The sequence below is a fragment of the Lactuca serriola genome, chromosome 9 (genome assembly GCF_051521515.1).
Source record: "Lactuca serriola cultivar US96UC23 chromosome 9, Lser_US96UC23_V15, whole genome shotgun sequence".
Lineage (NCBI taxonomy): Eukaryota > Viridiplantae > Streptophyta > Magnoliopsida > Asterales > Asteraceae > Lactuca > Lactuca serriola.
This window is the reverse complement of record NC_136416.1, coordinates 193,375,112-193,384,968: the sequence shown is the minus strand read 5'-3', so window position 1 is coordinate 193,384,968 and position 9,857 is coordinate 193,375,112.

Genomic DNA, 9,857 nt, shown 5'->3' with positions numbered 1-9,857 from the left:
ATATTCAAGGGATAGTACGGATTCTTATCAAGACTAACACTTTACACAATTGGTCTTAGTTGGTCTTTGTCTCACCCAAGACATCACAACTTACCAATCTCAAATGTACAACGGTAGAAACATTTTACACTACATTTGATAAGTGTTTTAAACCTTACTTTATGTCACTCCAGGTTACAATCTTGGAGTATGACTCTAAGAATTGTTTTGGAACGAAGTATGACTCATCTTCTCGATCTTAACCAATCCAACAATTCATGACCTCTCTTCTTAGCCATAACAATGCACTAAGACGTCCTTAGAGTATGAATTTGTGATATGGTTTCATAATCATTAAGATGATCATGAAATACGATACTAAAGTACTCTCCCATCCTTTCAGATTTGAGAAACTTTTATCTTTCTGCCTAATTTGATTCTTCTCATTTGTTTTGTCATACATTGTAACCTTTCCAATGTTACAAAATTATACTTAACCTTATAAGTATAATCATATTTACTAATCTTCAGTAAATCATGACAAATCAATCTTTGTGGTGGACCTTGACCAACGCACACCCAGTGTACCTAATTCCTTAGTCCTTCAATTGACTCACATATACATGTGATCAAAGAATTAGTCTTAATTTTCAAAGATGAAAATTCTCATTCATCATACAATACAACTTGTATGATTCCAAGTTTCTGTCCAATTGAAACTTGGGTGATGAAAAACTTTCTTCATTTGGTAAATTCAGACACTACCACAAATGAAAGAATCAAATCCACTTTCCAATATTGCTATTACTGGAAACATATAAGCAACAATTTTCCACGGATGCCATTTTAAGGATATTTTTTAAAATAAATAATATTAAAACCCTTTTTTTTCTTTTATTTTAAAACTTTGCGGAAAAACTTATCCTTACAATCCACATGAAAACCTTGTTGTTATCTATTCATAAGCAATATATTATAACTCTTAAGCAACAGCTCAAAATTCTGATTGTCGAACCATGCGATCGAAACCCAACTTCGCAATCAGAATCAACATATACTTACTTTAAGCTTCCTATCTTTTCTTTGATTCTTAAAACCATCAACATGTGACCCATTCACATTATGTAATAAGAATCTCCAAATAGGAACTTAATAGAGTTAGACAGTGGACTTTACCCGAAGTAGAGTCAAACCTCTTGACTTGATCAACCTTATGACCTTTCAGGTGAATAGGGCAGCTTCGCAACCAATGCCCCTTCCTTTGGCAACAAAACACATGGACCCTTTGGTAATGGCACATGAGACTATCTCAGAATTTGCCTTTCTCTTTACTATTTGGTCAACCGAGTTGACTATAGCCGATCCCTTTCCATTGGGAAGAGAAATCTTTTTCTAGATGTCCAATGCTACCATTGTCAATGTCCATTTAAGACTTGGGAAGTTGTTCTTTTAATCAAATTTGCTTTACTGGTGTTCCAAATCATTGTTGATTCCACAACACCAAGCAAATAGATAACATCATTAAGGGTCATGTCATAGTCTGTCTCATAGTAGTCCCCAAAAGACTCACTATGTTACTAAGAAAGTGATTGAACATCCAACTTTCACGGGACTTTGACACCCAACTCTCCCGGCTTGTCAATATGTGACTCTATCTCCAAGATGTGAGCACACATAGACTATGCTTGCCAATAGGGATTGAGTGACTTTAAACTTTTCAAGAACTTGTGGGTGAGGGAGAATAATTGGAGGAGGTGGAGGAAGTGAAGCATGATGTTGAGGGACACCATCTTCAAGAGATTTGGGAAGATCATAGTTGTCTGAACCAGACATCTATAATGGGAGAAAATCAAGTTAGTTGATTCAAAGTCCTTAATATAACACCCAATATGAAATATTAAGGCTAGGACCCAACACAATATTTTATAATTTGGAAGAGGGATGCCGTAATCCAAGCTATAAAATATTTGAAGGTAGGCGAATGTCGATTCACCAATTTCCACCATGAAAAACGAAATAATTTATTAGGTTTTAATTGGATTTGAAATTCCTATATCTTTTGAGATTCATTGAACTTTTCAATGGCATGTTTCAATCTCGAGTGTGCCCTCTCAAATTTTGTGACTGGGATGCCGAGGATCACAAAACAAGGTGTGAATAACCATACCAATTCACTTGGTACCCTTAATATTATCACCTAATCAATGTGCCGGTTAACCACACACGCTCCATTGATCTATGACAAACATTAAGTCACCCTTCGTGATCCTTACTAGTCCAAGTTAGTGTGCCGGTTAACCACACACGCTCCACCAACGACTTGGTAAGGTACAAAGTGTGAATTCCATGGGATAGCACCAAATTCACATTTTTCCTAAGGTAACTAAGATTGGGAATTTAAATAAAAAATATTTAGTTACTTTATAATATTCATTATACTTTTAATGAGAATTTAAAGTCATTGTCCTACCTGTTTGGCTAACGACCCTCCACCGATCAAGCAAGCGGTGGGTGAGAGTGGACACCCATTAAGTCGCCATTTTATAGGCAACAACCTTATACCCACCTTATAGACCGGCTTCGTGAATGAGGCCTACTAACGGTAAAACGACTTGTTCTTATACATATATATATATATATATATATATATATATATATATATATATATATAATTAACCATTAATGTTATAAATAGTATAAGTGTTGAATTTTAACTTTTAAAAACTTCTAGGGGTTGGAATTAAAGTTTATTAAAGTGTGTGAAACTTTAGAAATTCCAAAACTTGAGGGCAAGTTTTGAAACTATTCAAAACTAATTAATTCCATGATTTATGTGTTTAAAGTAGTTTTAATCCAAAAACTCTTCAAGTTCCATAACTTGAGGACAAGTTATGGAAGACTTTAAACTAATAAAAGAATTACTTTTCTTTATTTTATAACTTATGGAATTAATTAAGGTTACACTTTATTTATATATTTATTAATGAAGTGACTCTTGAACCTCCATAACTTAAGGACAAGACTCTTCATCTTTTGTAACCATCCAAGACTTTTCATTTCATAACTTATGAATTAAAGGTTCATGAAAATGAAGACTCTTCATTTTCATGTAACTTATGTGCTTTAAGTGTGTGTTAAAGAAAAGTGACCTTTGGATATCCATAACTTGAGGACAAATTATGGACTCCATTAAAACACATAAATGATCAAGAATTAATTCTAAACAATTCAGCAAATAATTCCTATCATCTTCTAAATTCATAAGAACATGAACATGATCATCAAAATTTCAAGAATTATATGAACACATAAAATCATGGAATTTTGATTATAACTTTGAAATTGGTCCACCATCATCATTACCACATCAAAAACAGGTTTTATGAGTCCAAAACAGTTTAAGGTAATGATTCTAGATCAATTCCAGCACCAAAACTCGAAGATATGCTGTCTGGGGGTCCAACTCGTCGAGTGCATGAACCAACTCGCCGAGTTGGATGAGTTTTGCCTTGGACTCGTCGAGTCCCTTCATGGACTCGGCGAGTCAGCTGTGCAGACAGCATAAAATCTTCGATTTTCAGCAATTTGCATCAAGTATTCAAACACGCAAGCCTAGGCTCTGATACCACTGTTGGGTTTTGAGCAATCTAACACTTCCTAAATGTGCATGAAACCCTAATAAACCTCGGATCTATGTTTGTCTAAATACATGCAAAATAATAATTTTCCAAGGTTTATAACCTATCTAACATGGCATAGGGAACATTTCAACATAAAAGAGTTAGAAGAGATTACATACCTTTTAGATGAGTTTGGTTCTTGAGGAGTTTGAGGGCCAAGCACCAATAGTGTGAATGCCTCAAATGGAATCACAAAACACCACAAACTCTTGGAAAACTTTGAGAGAGTATACACACTTGTATTTTCGGCCACACACAAGCACACACACACTAGTTCACTAGTTACCCCTTAGGGGCCATTTCATGCAACATAAGCATGCTTATATAGTGTACATGATTAGGGTGAAACCCTAATAACCCATGACCTTTCCTTTTCCAAGGATCCATGGGTTAAAAGCTCCATGGATCATCCATGGACTTCCATCCAAGCCTAGCCCATTAACAAATGAGTGTTAGTCCACACCATATAAAACCAATAGCCCATAATCTAATTAGTCTTTCTTTTAATCTCTAAATTAATTCATAATTAATTTAAGACTAAGACTAATTAAATAACATAACTTCATATTAATATATTATAACTTATAATATATTAATAAACATATGTGTATAACTCTCATAAAATTATCCATAAATAGTTTGGATGAGATGCAACCCAAATGGACCATGCCGGTCGGGTCAAGTATATACCAAATAAGTTATGGACTTAGACACCTTATCCAACAGTTGAAGCACTTCCCTAGGCTTTCATAGGTTTCCGACCTTACCCTGCCATCAGCTGATGAAGAACTCCCCCTAATGTCAGTTAACCACCTCATGAATACAATCACATGCAACAAAGCTTAGATAATCCTTCGAGTAAAAGACTCAGCCCTACAATGGTTAGACTCAAATGAGCACTGCGTCATAGGGCCAAATCCATCACTCTGAGATTATTCAACCTTTGTCACATGTAACTTAACATATTTACTTAATAGCTAACTCACATCACTTAAGAGTTCCACAAAGGACAAAGCAAGCAACATTCATGCATTAGCACTCAAATCCATATGATAACCAAAGAACATACAAACTCACATACTACAACTCATGCTAGGAACTTCCACTCTTACTAATGGGTGCCTTATGCATGCAAATTATCTACAATACGAGATCAAATAGACTGTCGAATAAAAGACTCTACCCTAGGACCACAACCAAACGAGGAACAGGAAATAAAGCCAAATCAATCATTCTAGGGTTATATGATCCTAATCATATACAAATTTTAAACCATACACTTAGAAATTACAGATTCCAAAAGATATTCCCAATCCAGCATAGCATCCAATGCTTCCTAGGCTACAAGGCATCACAAATCTGGCCAATCTATCACTGACTGATCAGTACTAGCATGCAAGTCTACAAGCTCATGCAATAGGCATATATCCTAGCATTCTATCATGAAAACACTAAGCAGATCCTTAGCCATAACTAGCATGCGATTCACATTCAAAAATCAAATCATATCAGATAACATGTATGGGTATTTTGTGAAAACTTACTTGAGCTCGTTCTATTGCATGCACCACACCCTTCTTGTATTAGAAAACCCTTTTCTTAAAAAATACATTTCCTTTTTGAATTTTTTTACCAAATCCTTAGTTTGAGTTCAGATATACCTAAGACTATGTCTGAATACCCTAAACTAAGTCTCTGATACCAACTTGTAACGACCCAAAAATAAGACCCAAAATTTTCATTTTAAAATTATGAAACGGTAATCCAAAACATTGTCATACAAGCAAGACGGATTAAGTGTATCACTACATCATAAAGTATCAGAGTAATCATATGAATATGGAACAAATAGAGTGTGCACTACAATCACCCCGAGCTCTTCTCCTTTACACTAGAAGTACCTGAAAAATAAACTGAAAACCGTAAACACGAATCTTAGTGAGTTTCCCCCCAAATATCACATACCATACATATCAAACGTATAATGGACCCCACCTGATGAGTGTAACGGGCCCCACCCTAACTCGCATAACGGTCCCCTCCATAACTCGCATAACGGGCCTCGCCCTAACTCGCATAACGGGCCTCGCCCTAACTCACATAACAGGCCCCTCCCACTGAGTATAATGGGCCTTGCCCTAACTCGCACAACGGGCCCCACCCAACATACGAAGATACAAGTATAACAAGTAATAGCATATAGAATACCCATTGGGCCCCGCCCACTAAGCATACAAACACATACCTAATCAAGAGTCACAAAGACATCTAGCATACTAACATAATAATCCATGGGTTAGCATTAGTGCCTTTGACCCGCTAAACATGGTGAGGAAGACTCACCTCAAACTGCTGAATCACACTGATAAATCTTTGGCTGCTAGTCCGACAAGCCCTACCTATCAATACCAATAACATCCAATTAATAATTGGATCCCGAATCATAACTAAGAGTATAAAATAGGATAAAATACCATTTTACCTTTTACCTAACTTGGCCCAAACCAACTACTCAAAAAGGCCGAATTCTAAAAACGGACACCCAAGGCCCAAATATGGCCCAATCTACCAAATTGGGACAAAACCCCTTCGTGGGCCTTTAACCAAAAGAACCCAGCATAATGACATCAACATAAAAATAGAAACCTGATGGCCCAACAAGTACCTAATCTCCTAATGTCTAAATATGGGCCTAAAACCGAGAAGCCCAAAATCTAAAGCCCACGCGCCGAGTACGTGAGGCGTACTCAGCTTGTACGCTTAGCGTACTTCCTATGGTGATATTACACACAACGTACCAACTTGGTATGCCTAGCGTAATCCCCAGTTGACCACCCCACTTCAATAAGCACTTAACCCATTGAGACTTCAAGCCAAACCCTCATACCTGATTCGATAAGACCACTAATCACGTAAAGTTGGCAACTTTGCACACATGCATGGCTTAATTAGGCTCAAGAGCTCAAAAAGAGCTTAACAAATGGTGTTAACACATGCATGGTCCAAGATACACCGTAAAGCTTGCATCTTTATGAATAAAGGGACCAAGAGATGTCTAGATCTAACACCAATACTTCTGAAGTGAGCCAAGATGCTCATCAATCACTCTAGGGACTCAAAATGAATAAAATAACAACATAACTAGATCAAGCATCATAGATCATCAATATGTGATCTTTTTACCTTAAAAAGCTTGCAAATGATGAGCTAACCACGGATCTTTAAGCTCAAGACACTTCTCTAAATGCTCTTCTTCTTTTTCTCCTTCACAAATAACCAACAAACACTCTTTAAGGCTCAAAACTCACAAACACACACTAGGGTTTCCATTTCTGAATAAAGGAAGGTGTAGACTGGCTAAACATGACCAAATGAGGCTATCATACGGTATAAATATGGTGCAAAACCTAAAAATTAGGTTTTCACTCAAGCTATCGTACACCATGCGTACTCTACATATGCCCCCACATACGTGGTCAAGGTCCACGATCACAAAGAGAGTCAGTACGCCCAACGTACTCCAACTTTTCCGAAGTTGGCAATTCTTCCCCCTAGGAGTCAATTCTACAAAACATTAACACACCAAGGGTCCAAACTGAAAAATACTTTGAATCGGATGTTACATAATTTTAGCATATTTCATTCATAATTTAGGTAATTTTCAAGCATATTTTCCTTTTTGTTATTTTATGACTATTCCGGGTACTTTCTAGTTTACTGAGTGTAATCGTAGATTTTTAGGAGACTGGTGGAGCGATATCTTTGGGAGGCAAATGGAATTGGAGAAAAATGAAGAATCTTGGGCTAGAAGATTAATGAAGATGAAGAAAATCATGGGTTTGTTGATTATTTGAACGTTTAGAGAAGATGAGCTTTGAATTTACATGAAATTGGAAGAATATTTGTGCATGTAGAGATTATTGATCGGGTGTGTATGTGAGCTATAGGTGGTTTGGGAGAAGCCAAATTGGGCTTAAATTGAAGAAAACTTGAAGAAATTGGCTAGGATCTGACCAGATTCGATCTGGGCCAGTAGGCTAAGCTTTGGAGACCTAAAAACCCAAAGGAACCCACATCAGGCACCACCCGTGCAAGGCACCCGTACAGGTATGCGCGACCCGCTCACGGACGTGCAGGGGTAGTTTTGGAATTTCATTTTGAGTGTTATTTAAGGAAGGTTATTATGCATCATTTTCACACTTCTACATATCTTATTTTTTTCATACACCCGAACTAGGACGGCGGAAACGTCCGGGAGCGAATGACATCATTGTATAGTATCATAACAGCTGAATATAAATGAACATAGCAACCCAAGCAACATACATTGAGGATACAAACTTACATAGTTTACATATTGTATTTGTTAATAAGTTACACATAAGTGACAGAAAAGTTAAATTCCATAGTGCAACATCATTTGATCTCAAAATAAGTTGATTACTTGTTACTGATTCCTTGAGAATACAAGTGATTTTGAAAAGCGTCAACATTGAATGTTGGTGAGTTCATAAGTGTGAAAATATTTGTTACTACTTTGTCTAAAAATGGTTTGTATATCTCCAGAAAATTCGATATTTTCTATAAAAATGAGTTTTAAATCTTACACCAAAGACTAAAAATATATCTATGCGTGTCCTTTGTTTCTTTTCCTTGTAATTGTAAAATGTATGTTCCAAGAAAATCCAATATTTCCTGATGTATGAAAACTGTAGTCTTAAACCCTAAGACCAGAAGTGTAAGCAATAGTGTACTGAAAGGTAGTGTGCAATTTTATATTTTAATAAAATCGGTGAAGTGTAACCTTCCCGTAAACCAAGATAATATTGTTAATCCCTAAGTGAGTTATTATAACCATGCTTAATGTGACTGTTATGCTTGTATGACGTTCTTCAGGTGTCAGAATCGGTAAGATATTTGTCACCCTAGACTGACCTGTCTAGCTGTAGCGAACAACTCAGGTGTGGGGTTGTCAATCCCGTATAGATCTATACACAACCATCTCGCTCTCCCTCTAGGAGACTCTGGTTATAATGCAGGATTTAAAGTGTATGCTAGGTAGGTACGGAGAAGTGAGAGTGTCTCACTAGAGCATTAACAGATTTACGTGAACTACGACTCCATTTTCTTGTATCATGAAATAATTACACTATTCGAAATTTATGACTACAAACTATACAATTAATAATTTGTCTTGTATGTTTTTGTGTAAACTATTTATATAATTTTTATATAAATATCTATTTGTAAGGTTGTTAAAACATAATATTCTTGGGTTTTAAACCATCAAAACAGTGACGAGTAAAATACGACTATTTTTACTAGAAGATTTATTTTTAGTAAAAATCTCCAAGAATTTGTAGTTTTGTACATATCATATTTTCCGGTTGAAATTTCGTAACACAAAATAGTATAATTTTGTCAACTTTACCATATAGGTCACAATTTTTGTTTGAAAATCAAATGGCGACTTCAACATTTTTATACTTATACAATTTTTAATTTGTAAAAGTGAGACATGTAAGTATCCAAAGATCAAACAAATTTGGACATATATATATATATATATATATATATATATATATATATATATATATATATATATATATATGTTTTTGTTATATTTGTGTGTTTCAACCCATAAACACGATCTTTGTGAAATAAGATGATGATATCCACATAAATCATGATTTTTAAGTAGTAACTAGTAAGCAAGTGATAACTACTCTTTATACAAGAAATTGTTCCATATTCAAACAATTAAACATAGTGCATGCAAATGTCCAAAGGACAAACACATTTTGGACTTATAACACCTTGCAAATCATGATTTTTAATTGTAAATATATGATGATTTAAACATTTCATGCACATATTATACCATAAACAAGTTGATGCATGCAAATATCCATCGGGTAAACGTGTTTTGACTTGTATTCCCCGCTAGAAGCTTGTAAAACTCGAAAATAATGGGGGTATGAAGCTCAACTTGGTGATTTTCGTGGGTTGTAGGAAGGATGATGGAGAAAATTTCGAGCCTAGGATGAAGGTGATGAACTTGAAGAGCTTCTTGGAAAGGTTGGTATTCTAGGAACACTAACACATGAAAAATGTGTGTAAAGATGGTGATTTTAACATACAAATGCTTAGAAACACAAGAGGTACATGAAATGCTTACCAAATTTACTAGGATTCAAC